The sequence below is a fragment of the Oncorhynchus clarkii genome, chromosome 10 (genome assembly GCF_045791955.1).
Source record: "Oncorhynchus clarkii lewisi isolate Uvic-CL-2024 chromosome 10, UVic_Ocla_1.0, whole genome shotgun sequence".
In the NCBI taxonomy this organism is placed as follows: domain Eukaryota; kingdom Metazoa; phylum Chordata; class Actinopteri; order Salmoniformes; family Salmonidae; genus Oncorhynchus; species Oncorhynchus clarkii.
This window is the reverse complement of record NC_092156.1, coordinates 13,645,981-13,661,154: the sequence shown is the minus strand read 5'-3', so window position 1 is coordinate 13,661,154 and position 15,174 is coordinate 13,645,981. Positions and strand designations below refer to the sequence as shown.

The window sequence follows — 15,174 nt, the reverse complement described above, 5'->3', positions numbered from 1 at the left end:
ACTTACACCTTAAAAAGATAACCATATGGGTGGGGATGTCACTTTATTACTTTAAGTATTGAACACTGCTGTCACGAATACCACCGAAGGTGGCTCCCCTTCCTGCTCTGGTGGCGCTCGGCGGTCGTCGTCGCCAGTCTATTAGCTGCCACCGATCTCTTTTTCCTTTTCGTTTGTTTTTGTCTAATTGTTTTCATCTGTTCCTTGTTAAGGGTTTTGGGATGGGTGTTATTTAAGTTCGTTTTGCCCGCTGGTGTTTGTGCGGGCTTGTTGGTTTGTTACGTTTGGTGATGTATCGTGTTTGTTTTGGGTTTTCGCTGTCCAGTGTTTGTAACTAGGTATTGGGTTTGTTTAGCGGCAGTGTTCCTGTTACGTTTTGAAGGACATTAAAGCGTTTTTCCCGTTCACTTCGCCCTCTGCATTTGACTCCTCATTCATCACTCACCCGACGTTACAGAAGCCCGCAAAACACCAGATGGAGTCAGCAGGAGCAGTGACCACCCCTCTCCCCACGATGGAGGAGAGAGTCCTTCATCATACGTCCATCCTCCATCGCATCGGATCAGCAATGGATCAAATGATGGAGAGGATGGACCGTTGGGAGAGGAGTGGTCTCCCTACTACCCCACCTACCCTACCACCAGCAACTCTACCATCTCCTCCAGCGGGATCCGGTGCCAGCGCTCTGCGCATCACGCCTACGACGGATGGAGCGGCGGCGGGGTGCCAGGGATTTCTGCTACAACTAGAGCTCTACCTGGCCACCGTTCGGCCTGCTCCCTCGGACGAGGAGAGCGTGAGTGTCCTCGTCTCCTGCCTGACGGGTAGGGCCCTGGAGTGGGCCAACGGAGTCTGGAATGGGCCCGACTCAGCGAGGGGCCACTACCTGGAGTTCACCCGCCGTTTCTGGGCTGTGTTCGATCATCCTCCGGAGAGCCGAGCAGCGGGTGAGAGGTTGTTCCATCTCCAGCAGGGGACGAGGAGTGCGCAGGACTTTGCGCTGAATTTCCGGACTTTGGCCGCTGGAGCTGGGTGGAACGACAGGGCCCTGATAGACCATTACATGTGTAGCCTAAGAAAGGACGTCCGCAGGGAGCTGGCTTGTCGGGACACTACGCTTAGCTTGGATGAGCTGATCGACATGTCTATCCGGCTAGACCATCTGCTGGCTGCTCGCAGACGTTCTGAAAAGGTCCTGTCAGTTCCATCACCTGCCCCCCCCCCCCCCTCCCCCGCTCCCATCCCGATGGAGCCAGGAGGGGCTGCGTCTAGGGAGAACGGAGAAGGAGGCTCCTCCTGTACCCATTGTGGCCGGAGAGGGCACACTTCCGGTCGGTGCTGGAGGAGTCCATCTGGGAGTTGAGAGGGCAGGCGGGACACTCCTCGGTCACCCCAGGTGAGTCAGCACCACACTCTCCCAGAGCTTCCTGTTGGACACATGTTTTTGTTCATCTGTTTCCTTAAGTTTTTCCCCTCTCTCCAGTATAAGGCGCTAGTCGATTCAGGCGCAGCAGGGAATTTTATAGATCGTGGACTCGCTCAGAGGTTGAGGATTCCGTTAGTTAAGGTCGTAAAACTCGCTCAGAGGTTGAGGATGCCGTTAGTTAAGATCGTAAAACGAAATCGGGTGAAATACATAGCCCACCTTGCCTGATGAGGATTCAGTCTCCTAGCTGATCGGATATACAGGCACATAGTCTACCCTCATCAGGTCACCCGGGTATTTAGAGGACGGTGCGAAGTCTTAGAGGGAAGTACTGGTGGCCTACCGTGGTGAGATTCTATGTCTCCTCCTGTTCGGTATGTGCTCAGAGTAAGGCTCTGGAGGAGACAGGAGGAGACATAGAATCTCGGGACTTCGCACCGTCCTCTAAATACCTGATGAGGGTAGACTATGTGCCTGTGGACTGACCACCGTAACCAGGCATTTGCCACGAGGGTAATTACAACCCCTCCCCAACGGCCGTGGTCCCATCTATTTTCTTACGGATCTTCCCGTCTCAGGGGAACACGGCGATCGGTTCTCTATGTCCTGCCGTCTTATCCCGTTGCCTGGTCTCCCTACGGCCCTGCAGACTGCGGAGTCACTATTCACCCATGTCTTTCGGCACTACGGGGTGGAAGGCGTTTATGGAGCGGCTCGGGGTCTCGGGTTATCACCCGGAGAGCATGAACCAGGAGGTGGGTAGGTTTCTGTGGTCGTATTGCCAGGACCAGCCGAGATATATCCCCTGCGCAGAAATGGCCCAGAACTCACTAAGCCACTCCTCCCCCGAAGGTGGCTCCATTTCCTGCTCCGGTGGCCAGTCTATTAGCTGCCACCCATCCCTTTTTGTGTCTAATTATTTTCACCTGTTCCTTGTTGGGGTTTTGGGATGGGTGTTATTTAAATTTGTTTTGCCCGCTGGTGTTTGTGCAGGCTTGTTACGTTTGGAGATGTATCGTGTTTGTTTTGGGTTTTCACTGTCCAGTGTTTTTAACTAGGTTTTGGGTTTGTTTAGTGCCAGTGTTTTAGGGAATTCACCCATGTTTAGACCTGTTACGTTTTTTTTTGTTTTTTTTTACCTTTATTTAACCATTTAAGAACAAATTCTTATTTTCAATGACAGCCTAGGAACAGTGGGTTAACTGCCTGTTCAGGGGCAGAACGACAGATTTGTACCTTGTCAGCTCGGGGGTTTGAACTTGCAACCTTCCGGTCACTAGTCCAACGCTCTAACCACTAGGCTACCTCACCCGACGTTACATCTGCATGTGTAACTCTGCGTTGTTGTTTGTGTCGCACTGCTTTGCTTTATCTTGGCCAGGTCGCAGTTGTAAATGAGAACTTGTTCTCAACTAGCCTACCTGGTTAAATAAAGGTTAAAAAAATATATATACACAGTGAGCAATGAATAACAATAATGAGGCTATATACAGGGAGTACCAGTAGGAGTACAAGGTAATTAATGTAGGAATGCTTCTCTGTCTCAGATACAGTGGTGGAGTTTGGTTAGTGAAAAATGTTGCTAGCGGAGAGAGCAGGTGTCTGGGACAAATGTTTGAAAAGCTCCCCTGATGGGTTGTCACTAGTTAACACAGCCACAAAGTCAGAATTATTATTCGGGTTTTTTTCTCACCTTTATTTAACTAGGCAAGTCAGTTAAGAACAAATTCTTATTTTCAATGACGGCCTAGGAACAGTGGAAGGTTGCAATTTTCCAACAATGCAGAGTTAAAGATAAAGGTTGCAAGTTCGAACCCCCGAGCTGACAAGGTACAAAACTGACTTGCCTAGTCGTTTGTACCTTGTCAGCTCGGGGGTTTGAACTTGCAACCTTCCGGTTATTAGTCCAACACTCTAACCACTAGGCTGCCCCAATTTATTCCTTGTGTCATTATTTATTTATTTAATTTCATTTTTTTTATCTTTATCTTTAACTCTGCATTGTTGGAAAATGACCTGTAAGTAAGCATTTCACTGTTAGTCTACACCTGTTGTTTACAAAGCATGTGACAAATTCAATTTGATTTGAAGAACTAGCAAGATCTATCACAGTAGCTCATACTAAACATTAATTGCTTCCGAAAAGCAAAGTACATGTACTGCTTCTAATTGACAGAGACTTGACTGTACAGTACATTACTTGACTGCCATTATCACTTTGGCTGCTGTAGGTTCAATCACCTTTGTCCATCTACAAACACATAGCCCATTAACTATACAATTGTAATGTTATACCCCTGAAAGGGAGGAAATGTGAGAAATGATTCACACTGACACGTAGCATCAGCGACTGTTTAGTCTGTTGTAATGATGAATGGCATAAAATCACCAATTCTATAAACAGATATGAAGAATGTCCCCTATTATCAATGATAAATACAATATGCATTTTAAAAATAACTATCGCTTTCCTTCCTATTGTGACCTGTGTATATCTTAATTAACCCAGGTGTATGTATTTGTCATAGAATTAGGAATTAGAATTTAATAGTATCTCTGTGGTATTTGTCTCCAGGTGCACTGTTTTGCAATTAGGGGAGGGACTTCGCTGATATATACCAGGCTTTTGGGTCAGTCCACAGATCCCCATGATGTGTGAAAGTTGGCGTGGCCTGGGAGAATGGAAGCTGAGATGGTCTTTAAAAAAGATGAAATGCCAGTGTGGCCGACTGGAATTTGTAAGTGTATATCTATAGTCTATGGCGGGTTTCCCTTAGTGCACTGATCTGCTCCCCATTATCCCTGGGCACTACTGGCCCTGGTTCGATTCCAAGCTGTATCACAACCGGCTGTGATTGGGAGCCCCATAGGGCAGCGCACAATTGGCTGGGTTAGGGTTTGGCCAGTGTAGGCCATTGTAAATAAGAACTGACTTGCCTAGTTAAATAAAATAAAAATGTTTGGTTATTTGATCACTGGTCAGGGATTTCAGTGACTCCTGACAGTCTTCAGAAATGATGGGGTGAAACGTTTTGACATTGTAGGTTTAGCTGCACCTTCATGGCCTTAAGGACACCGAGGTCAGGACCTCTTATTTATAATAATAAAAGAAACAGTACACAGCGTTGACCAAAGGTCAGAACTCTTATATTCTTGATTTGACCATTCTAATCGCGCCTGCTTCTTTTACGAACGAGTGGAATCATGAACAGCGGTTTGATCGTTGTGTTCGCCTGCGTCGCCCGGCTTTGCCTTTTTAGCAGAGCACGTTCACTTCTTTCTCAAAAGGCTAAATACATTCTCATGCTTCCCATCCGAATCAGTTTGTGCATATATTATGTCGACATTTTGATATTTTTGATCTTCGGCTGTTTTTTCGGCTGTTTGTGAACACAAAAATCCTCGCGTTCGGTAGCCGAAGTTTCCGCCCCTTCTTCGGTGACTGGTCAACAGTAGGAATTCTTCAATGAATTGTTTCTTTCAACAAGAGACACAATTTTCATGCAACAACAAAACATACTTGAAGTACTGCACCAAACCTCTTAGTCAGATGTAAAATTGCGTGACTAAGCTCGTGTCTGCATAAATGTCAAAATTAATAACTGATTTTATTAATACTGACTAGTTTGAAGAAGTGTATACTGGCTACGGTGTCTCAAGATGGACAAACGGTACTATTGCCACTTTTTTCTTGTCATTCAAGCAAAAATATTTTCTAGGAGTATGCGAGCACACTCGTTCGGTTTGCCTAGCCGAGTTCGACTAGATCATAAAATAACAATTGTCCAGACAGAGGATTGAGTTTACGAATTTACGGTTTATTAACCCAACTTCTCACAGGCTACTGTTTGGCCGTAGCCCACGCCAAATAAATGAAGGATACCCTATAAAACAACCGTGACCTTCGCTGTGAAAGCCAGACGTAAGAGAGAGAACAATGGCTAAACCTGGTCTTAACTTCCAATGCTCCAACCCCCCTCCACGCCACTCCGCCAACCACCAGGAAGCCCGGCTCCAGAACACTCCAGGCATTCCCGTGATTGGCAGATAGCAGGTTGATTGGCATGTCGTACCCCGCGAACACTGGGTACTGGTAAGTACAACACAACCAACTAATAACCTAACACACAGCTGTCTGTGCGGGTCACTACAATACATTTGCTTTAGAGGGAAGGCTACTGAGACAGTGATTAATAATTTATTCAACTTAACTGGCAGTGCGGTCTCATCAATGTGTCTCGCCGTTCCTGGCTTTTCCGTAGTAGAACTGTCAGATTGTTTTAGTTTAGCCACAAAGGTCCATGGACTCAGTAGGTAGCTAGCTAGCCACTCATTCACTACTACCAAAACGAAGCACCCATTGGATGCTGCTACGGTAATTATGTGGCCCCAGAAAGCACACCACATTTCAATGTTAAATCAAGCGCAGCCTTGTAACTTTGACCTCCCTACGATCCTCATTATTGCACACCTCTGCCATATTGCTTTCGGCTTCTTTCCATCCTCAACACCTAGACACTGTTGGCATTGGAATCGAAACAGCTAACTAGCTAGCTAGCCAAACAAATTCCTTGCCAGCTTGTCTTAACGCTGTGGTGGATTCTGATTAAAGTACATTCATTAGATAGATTAATTGGTCATTCTTTAAAACAAAGTGTTGGTTAAAAAACATGCCATAAACTAACTAATTACCTAAATATTTACAAAATGTGCAGGAACTCTCTGCTTAGGCTGCTGCTAGGGCGCCATGGCAACTGCAGAACAGTGATGATGCGCTCAGGGGTGAGGCTGAGGAAGGCTGCAATAAAGCTCACCAGTTTGTAGTCCTAATATCCGGAAATATATTACCTCTGGTTCGTTCAACCATGCCCATGGGAAAAGAATAGGGTTTGGGAATAAACGCTCAAAATAAGGTCTGAGGTTGACACAGATTTAGGAAATTGTATACATGTTGTTCTATGAGATAATAGCAGTCAGTTAACATTACCTTTTTGAATTATGATGGTTTTATGTGATGTGTTTTTTATTTGAAAATAAATTCACAAAAAGTGGCATTAGCTGATGTAGTTTCTCATAGAACAAATGTATAAGCTCTCCTAAACTTGTTTATCACATATGTTATTTTCTGCGTTTATCCATAAACCCTCCAATAACTGCATTTATTTTCCTTATAGGCTTTGCCCAACGAGCAATGGCTGAGTTAGTGCCTAGAAAAAGATGCCATTACCATTTCTCTCTATGCATGCAGGAAGCAGAGGAGACAGAGAGAAAGGAAGCAAGCAGAGAGGTTAGCACAGTGGTTCCCAAACTTGGGGCGTCTACAGTTACAACAGCCACAAAGTCATAATTCTTGCTAAAACCTGCTTATTTCTACAATTTGTCTTCATAAAATCAGATTTTAAACCAAACCGTAACCACACCTCTAACCTTATGCCTAACCCTTACCATAACCCTAACCACACTGCTAACCTTATGCCTAACCCTTACCTTAAATTAAGACCAAAAAGCTCTTGTTTTCATGAACCAATTTTTACTTTGTGGCTGTGGTAACTAGTGATAACCCCAAACTTGGGCTAGGGGCACCATGTGGGGTCTTCTGAGAAAATCTGTACTAATTTCATCAAACAAGTTAGGAACTTTTAAAAAGAAGGTATGTTTCAATATGAACATCTCATTTTAATGTAGGCCTGTCTTCCCTATAGGCCTATATTAAAATGAAATAAAAAAACACAAACAATACAGTTCTAAAAATGTAATACGTTTTCGTTTATATCAGTGGTCGATCACCTACTGGAGTTTAGTTTACCCATTACCCATCTTTTACCACTACATCACTGATATTAATACAGCATCGTAAGTAATATTCTAAGAATTAATATGAATGTGATAATACAATCATCTGTGTGCTCCATTGATGTCTGTTTGTGCGAGGCTTGATTACTAATGCTTAGGAATACAAATGTGAATGCTATGTGATTTAAGAAAATATATATCTATCACTAGGATGCTATCGAGCAAACTGATGCTGGTAGTCAGTTTCACCTATTAGGTACAGATAAACAGTATGTTAACAGTACCCTACCAGAAGATGTATTCTCAGGCATAAAAGTAAACTTTTATGTTTTTGAGAAGATATATACCACTTTAAAAAGGTGCTGATGTATTGCTTCTGAACAAGCAGCAGCTTAAAATTGGTTGTTTTGGTGGTTGTGAAATGAGCTCAGTAACACTACCCCAACACAGCACAGCAGGGTAACTTCCCTTACCACAATAAAATAGACTAATTATTTTTGGTATTCCCCCAACATTCAGGCCTCATTAACCTTCATGGTTGTACATCCTGACTCTTCACCAAGGGTGTGTTATGCAGTAACTCTGCTTTTCTGCAAACATTACCCACAGTGAAAATAAGTTACCTTTGACTGCCCAGCCCACTCATTCAAAAACACAACATATAGTCGTTATTGGGGTTTAAACATATACAGTGGCTTCAGAAACTAGTCACACCCTTTTACTTTTTCCACATTTTGTTGTGTTACAGCCTGAATTTAAAATGAATTCAATTGAGATGTTTTGTCACTGGCCAACACACAATATCGCATAATGTCAAAGTGGAATGATTTACATTTTTTAAACATTGATTAAAAGTTGAAATGTCTTAAGTCGATAAGTATTCAACCCATTTGTTATGGCAAGCCTCAGCCTCATTCAGGAGTAAAAATCTGCTTAGCAAGTCCCATACATTGGATGGACTCACTCTATGTGCAATTTTAGTTGAACATGATTTTTTTAATGACTACCTCATCTCTGTACCACACACACAATTATCTGTAAGGTTCCTCAGTTGAGCATTCAATTTCAAACATATTCAACCTCAAAGACGAGGGAGGTTTTCCAATGCCTCGCAAAGAAGCGCACCTACTGGTAGATGGGTAAAAATAAAATACATTAAATATCCTTTTGAGCATGGTGAAGTTATTATTTACACTTTGGATGGTGTATCAATACACCCAGTCACTACAAAGATACAGGCCTCCTTCCTAACTCAGTTTTCCCCGGAGAGGTAGGAAACTGCTCAGGGATTTCATCATGAAGCCAATGGTGACATTAACACAGTTACGGAGTTTAATGGCTGTGATAGGAGAAAACTGAAGATGGCTCAAGAATATTGTAGTTATTACACAATACTAACCTAATTGACAGAGCGAAAAGAAGGAAGCCTGTACAAAATAAAAATATTGTCACGTGTGCTCCTTCTCCGGCCTCTAGGTCACCAGGCTGCTCGTTATGGCACACACCTGTCACCATCGTTACTTTCATAATGACACTCACCTGGACTACATCACCACCTTGATTACCTGCACTATATATGTCACTCCCTTTGGTTTTGTCACGTTCTGACCTTTATTTCCTTTGTTTTGTCTTTATTCAGTATGGTCAGGGCGTGAGTTGGGGTGGGCAGTCTGTTTTTCTATGTTGGTTTTTGTGTTCAGCCTAGTATGGTTCTCAGAGGCAGGTGTCGTTAGTTGTCTCTGATTGAGAATCATTCTTAGGTAGCCTGGGTTTCACTGTTGGTTTGTGGGTGTTTGTCGCCACACAATACTGTTTCGGTTTTCGTTTTCATCACTTCGTTTATTGTTTTGTATTTCAGTGTTCAGTTTTTCAAATAAATCGTCATGAACACTTACCACGCTGCATCTTGGTCCGATCCTTACTCCTCTTCAGACAAAGAGGAAATCTGCCGTTACAGAAACACCCACCACAAAAGGACCAAGCGGCGTGATAACGGGCAGCAGCGAACTCAAGACTCCTGAACTTGGGAGGAGATTATGGACGGTAAAGGACCCTGGGCACAGCCAGGGGAATATTGCCGTCCTAAGGCAGAGCTGGAGGCAGCGAAGGCAGAGAGGCGCTGGTATGAGGAGGCAGCACGGCTGGAAGCCTGAGAGGCAGCCCCAAACATTTCTTGGGGGGCGGCACACGGGGAGTGTGGTGAAGCCAGGTAGGAGACCTGCGCCAACTTCCCGTGCGTACCGGAGACAGAGAGGGACCGGGCGGTGGAGCACACAGTCTCCCCAGTGCGTGTGTATAGCCCGGTGCGGTACATTCCAGCTCCTCGTATCGGCCGGGCTAGAGTGGGCATCGAGCCAGGAGCCATGAAGCCGGCTTTATGCATCTGGTCTCCAGTGTGTCTCCTCGGGCCGGCATACATGGCACCAGCCTTACGCATGGTGTCCCCGGTTCGCCAGCACAGCCCAGTGCGGGCTATTCCACCTCGCCGGACTGGCCTGGCTACCGGGAGCATTCAACCAGGTAAGGTTGGGCAGGCTCAGTGCTTAAGAGCTCCAGTGCGCCTGCACGGTACGGTCTATCCAGTGCCACCTCCACGCACCAGCCCTCCGGTGGCAGCCCCCCGCACCAGGCTGTCTCTCCGTGTTCTGCCTACAGGTGCTCCTGCCTGTCCAGCGCTGCCAGAGCCTTCCTCCTGTCCTGAGCTGCTATAGTCTCCCGTCTGTCCTGAGCTGCTAGAGTCTCCCGTCTGTCCTGAGCTGCTAGAGTCTCCCGTCTGTCCTGAGCTGCTAGAGTCTCCCGTCTGTCCTGAGCTGCTAGAGTCTCCCGTCTGTCCTGAGCTGCTAGAGTCTCCCGTCTGTCCTGAGCTGCTAGAGTCTCCCGTCTGTCCTGAGCTGCTAGAGTCTCCCGTCTGTCCTGAGCTGCTAGAGTCTCCCGTCTGTCCTGAGCTGCTAGAGTCTCCCGTCTGTCCTGAGCTGCTAGAGTCTCCCGTCTGTCCTGAGCTGCTAGAGCCGCCAGTCTGTCAGTCAGCTAGGAGCTGCCAGAGCCGTCAGTCAGCCAGGAGCTGCCAGAGCCGTCAGTCAGCCAGGAGCTGCCAGAGGTGGTACTAGTCCGGTACCACCAGTGCCGGCTCCACGCACTAGGCCTCCAGTGCGCCTTTCCAGTCCGGTACGACCTGTGTCTCCTCCCTGCACTCTCCCTGAAGTGCGTGTCACCAATCCGGTACCACCTGTGCATGCTCCACGCATCAGGCCTCCAGTGCGCCTCCCCAGTCCAATACGTCCTGCATCTCCTCCCCGCACTCTCCCTGAAGTGCGTGTCACCAGTCCGGTGCCAACTGTACCGGCTCCACGCACAAGGCCTCCAGTGCGTATTCACAGTTTAGAGCTTCCGGCGATGGTCCCCGGTCTGGAACCTCCTGCGACGGTCCCCGGTCTGGAACCCCCTGCGATGGTCCCTGGTCTGGAACCCCCTGCCACGGTCCAGAACCTCCTGCGACGGTCGACGGTCCGGAGCTTCCAGGTACGGTGTCCAGTCCCGCTCCAAGGCCGGAGTCTTCCTCTGCGCCGGTGTCCAGTCCCGCTCCAAGGTCGGAGTCTTCCTCTGCGCCGGTGTCCAGTCCAGACACGACGTCGTGTCCCGCTCCTAGGCCAGAGCCTTCCTCAGCGCCGGTGTCCAGTCCAAGCACGACGACCAGCCCAGCACAAAGTCCGGAGCCCTTCTCTGCGCCGATGTCCAGCCATGGTCGGTTTCAGGGTCTGGGGGGGAGCCGCCACCGACACTAATCACCCCCCCTAACCTCCCAATTTGGTTTCAGGTTTTGCGGCCGGAGTCCGCAGCTTAGGGGGGGGGGGGGGGGGGGTACTGTCACGCCCTGACCATAGAGAGCCCTTGTTTCTCTATGGTGTAGTAGGTCAGGGCGTGACTGGGGGTATTCTAGTTTATTATTTCTATGTGGTGTTCTAGTTCATTTTTCTATGTTGGTGATTTGTATGATTCCCAATTAGAGGCAGCTGGTAATCGTTGTCTCTAATTGGGGATCATATTTAGGTAGCATTTTTCCCACCTTGTTAGTATATCGATTTCTTGTTTTGTTTTTGCTAAGTTTCACTTTTATAATAAATACGTGGAACTCTACATCCGCTGCGCCCTGGTCCGTCTCCTCACGTACGTGACAATTTGCCTCATGTAGCGCGACACATCTCCTTCGCATAAAGTTGATCAGGCTTTTGATTGTGGCCAGTGGAATGTTGTCCAACTGCTCTTCAATAGCTATGTGAAGTTGCTGGATATTGGTGGAAACTGGAACAAGCTGTCATACACTTCGATACAGAGTATCCCAAACATACTCAATGGGTGACATGTCTGGTGAGTATGCAAGCCATGGAAGAACTGGGACATCTTAAGCTTCCAGGAACTGTGTACAGATCCTTGTTGCGTTTTTATATTTGTGTTAAGTGGACACACCTACTCATTTCAGGGTTTTTATTTATTTTTACTATGTTCTACATTGTAGAATAAAAGTGAAGACATCAAAACTATGAAATAACACATGGAATCATGTAATAAAAAAGTGTTAAACAAATGTTATTTTATATTTGAGATTCTTCAAAGTAGCCACCCTTCTCCTTGATGACAGCTTTGCACACTCTTCGATCAGGTTCAAGTTCAGACTCTGGCTGGGCCACTTAAGGACATTCAGAGACTTGTCCCGAAGCCACTCTTGCATTGTCTTGGCTGTGTGCTTAGGGTCATTGTCCAGTTGGATGGTGAACCTTAACCCCAGTCTGAGGTCCTGAGGGCTCTGGAGCAGGTTTTCATCAAGGATTGCAATGTACTTTGCTCTGTTCATCTTTCCCTCGATCCTGAATAGTCTCCCATTCTCTGCCGCTGACAAACATCCCCACAGCATGATGCTGCCACCACCATGCTTCACCGTAGGGATGGTGTCAGGTTTCCTCCAGACGTGATGGTCTTAATACTTATGCAAATAAGGTATTTGTTTTTTATTTTTAATACATTTGCAAAAAAAATCTTAACCTGTTTTTGCTTTGTCATTATGGGGTGTTGTGTGTGAATTCCTGGAGGATATTTTATTTATTTAATACATTTTAGAATACAGGTGTAATGTAACAAAATGTGGAAAAAGTAAATGTGTCTGAATACTTTCTGAAGGCAGTGTATATAGTACACAAAGTAAATTACTGGTCAAGATCCAAATATTTGTCTCGGCGTTGATCAAAGCTCAGTAAACTTTGATCTGACAGTTGTAATTACGCCTGCCTCTTTGTGAAGGAGTGGAATCATGAACAGTGGTTTGATCGTTATGTTTGCCTGCGTGGGCTACTAAGTTCTCATAATAACTATGCTTTACAGAGAGAAGGCTACTGAGACAGACAGTGCTGTGACGCTCAGTGTTGAGGCTGCAATGCATGCAGGAGGAAGCAGTGGAGACAGAGAGAAAAAGGAAGCATGTATAAGAGTATAGCTTCCGTTCCTCTCCTCGCCCCTACCTGGGCTCGAACCAGGAACCCTCTGCACACATCGACAACAGCCACCCTCGAAGCATCGTTACCCATCGCTCCACAAAAGCCACGGCTCTTGCAGAGCAAGGGGAACAACTACAACTACTCAAGGTCTCAGTGCAAGTGACGTCACCGATTTGAAACGCTATTAGCGCGCATCCCGCTAACTAGCTAGCCATTTCACATCGGTTACACATGCAGAGAGAGAGGTTAGTACAGTGGTTCCCAATTTGAGTCGTCACTAGTTACCACAGCCACAAAGTAATAATTATTCATAAAACCTGCCTATTTCCACAATCTCCTATTAAAATCTGATTTTAAATCAAACCCTGAACCTTGACCACACTGTTAACCTTATGCCTAACCCTGACCTTCAATGAAGACCAATATTTTTTTATTATTGTTGCCAATTTTGACTTTGTGGCTGTGTTAACTAGTGACAACCCCAAACTTGGGGTCTCTTCAGAAAATATGTACTAATCTTATCAAACAAGTGAGGAGTTAAAACAAAGTAGATATGCTTCATGGCTTAACTTCCCTATAGGCCTACATTAAAATGCAATCAAAATGCAAACAATACAGTTCTAAAAATGTCATATGTTTTCGTTTACAGTTGAAGTGCGTACACTTTGGTTGGAGTCCTTAAAACTCGGTTTTCAACTACTCCACAAATGTCTTGTTAAACAAACTATAATTTTGGCAAGTCGGTTAGGACATCTACTTTGTGCATGACACAAGTCATTTTTCCAACAATTGTTTACAGACAGATTATTACACTTATTCACTGTATCACAATTCCAGTGGGTTAGAAATTTACATACACTAAGTTGACAGTGCCTTTAACAGCTTGGAAAATTCCAGAAAAGAATGTCATGGCTTTATAAGCTTCTGATAGGCTTATTGACTTCATTTGAGTCAATTTGAGGTGTACCTATGGATGTATTTCAAGGCCTACCTTCAAACTCAGTGCCTCTTTGCTTGACATCATAGGGAAACGTTTACAAATCAGCCAAGACCTCAGAACAAAATGTAGATCTCCACAAGTCTGGTTCATCCTTGGGAGCAATTTCATAATGCCTGAAGGTACCACGTTCATCTGTACAAACAGTGTACACAAGTATAAACACCATGGGACCACGCAGCCATCATACCGCTCAGGAAGGAGATGCGTTCTGTCTCCTAGAGATGAACGTACTTTGATGCGAAAAGTGCAAATCAATCTTGAAACAACAGCAAAGGACCTTGTGAAGATGCTGGAGAAAACGGGTACAAAAGTATCTATATCCACAGTAAAACGAGTCCTATATCGACATAACCTGAAAGGCCGCTCAGCAAGCAAGAAGCCACTGCTCCAAAATCACCATAAAAAAATCCAGACTACGGTTTGCAACTGCCCATGGGGATAAAGATAGTACTTTTTGGAGAAATGTCCTCTGGTCTGATGAAACAAAAATAGAAATGTTTGGCCATAATGACCATTGTTATGTTTGGAAAAAGGCGGAGGCTTGCAAGCCGACTAACACCCTCCCAACCTTGAAGCACGGGGGTGGCAGCATTATGTTTTGGGGGTGCTTTGCTGCAGGAGGGACTGGTGCATTTCACAAAATAGATGGCATCATGTGGAAGGGAAATTATGTGGATATATTGAAGCAACATCTCAAGACATCAGTCAGGAAGTTAAAGCTTAGTCGCAAATAGGTCTTCAAAATGGACAATGACCCCAAGCATACTTCCAAAGTTGTGGCAAAATGGCTTAAGGACAACAAAGTCAAAGTATTGGAGTGGCCATCACAAAGCCCTGACCTCAATCCTATAGAATATGTTTGGGCAGAACTGAAAAGGTATGTGCGAGCAAGGAGGCCTTACAAACCTGACTCCGTTACAACAACTCTGTCAGGAGGAATGGGCCAAAATTCACCAAACTTACTGTGGGAAGCCTGTGGAAGGCTACCCGAAATGTTTGACCCAAGTTAAACAATTTAAAGGCAATGCTACCAAATACTGATTGAGTGTATGTAAACTTCTGACCCACTGGGAATATGATGAAATAAATAAAAGCTTAAATAAATTATTCTCTCTACTAATTATTCTGACATTTCACATTCTTACAATAAAGTGGTGATCTTAACTGACCTATGACATTGAATTTTTACTAGGATTAAATGTCAGGAATTGTGAGAAACTGAGTTTAAATGTATTTGGTTAAGGTGTATGTAAACTTCCGACTTCAACTGTATATTGGTGGTTGTTCATCTTATCTCGATTGCCCACTGTAGTTTATACATTTATCCACTACATCACTGTAGTGTGTGTGTTACGAATGACGATGAAAGGATCGGACCAAGGTGCAGCGCGCTAGGCGTACATTTTAATTTATTAAAAGAACACAGAAAAAACAAATACAAAATGAAACGTCTAGTAGGGCTAAACAGC

The 15,174-nt window shown here is 45.2% G+C and overlaps 1 protein-coding gene across 1 annotated transcript in view; it reads right to left on the bottom strand.

Moving 5' to 3' along the window:
• LOC139418032 (long-chain-fatty-acid--CoA ligase 6-like) overlaps positions 1-15,174 on the bottom strand; it is a 91,860-nt gene that overhangs the window by 60,481 nt on the left and 16,205 nt on the right. The gene's annotated exons all lie outside the window — the stretch shown is intronic.